Below are 350 nucleotides of genomic sequence, written 5' to 3' on the forward strand. Positions count from 1 at the left end.
GGGTCAGCCCGGCTGGAGATCCCAGCTCAGCACTTCCCGCCCCGCTCCCAGGCCCCGGTGTGTCACACAGGCTCCTCCAGTGCAGACGGAGCCCTCCTGGCCCTGCTTGGCCTCCCCTTCCCCAGCAGGGCAGGGGACTGGTGGATCATGGAACCATGGAATGGTTTTGGTGGGAAGCACCTTAAAGCTCCTCCAGCTCCAACCCCTGCCCCGGGCAGGGACACCTTCCACTAGAGCAGGTTGCTCCAAGCCGCTGTGTCCAACCTGGCCTTGAACACTGCCAGGGCTGGGGCAGCCACAGCTTCTCTGGGCACCCTGTGCCAGCGCCTCAGCACCCTCACAGGGAAGAG

At 65.4% G+C, this 350-nt stretch overlaps 1 protein-coding gene across 1 annotated transcript in view; it reads left to right on the top strand.

Moving 5' to 3' along the window:
- SBF1 (SET binding factor 1) overlaps nucleotides 1-350 on the top strand; it is a gene marked incomplete at both ends in the record, with an annotated part of 28334 nt that overhangs the window by 8600 nt on the left and 19384 nt on the right. The window lies entirely within an intron of this gene.

Source organism: Nestor notabilis, unplaced genomic scaffold (assembly GCF_000696875.1).
Source record: "Nestor notabilis isolate BGI_N333 unplaced genomic scaffold, ASM69687v1 scaffold10431, whole genome shotgun sequence".
Lineage (NCBI taxonomy): Eukaryota > Metazoa > Chordata > Aves > Psittaciformes > Psittacidae > Nestor > Nestor notabilis.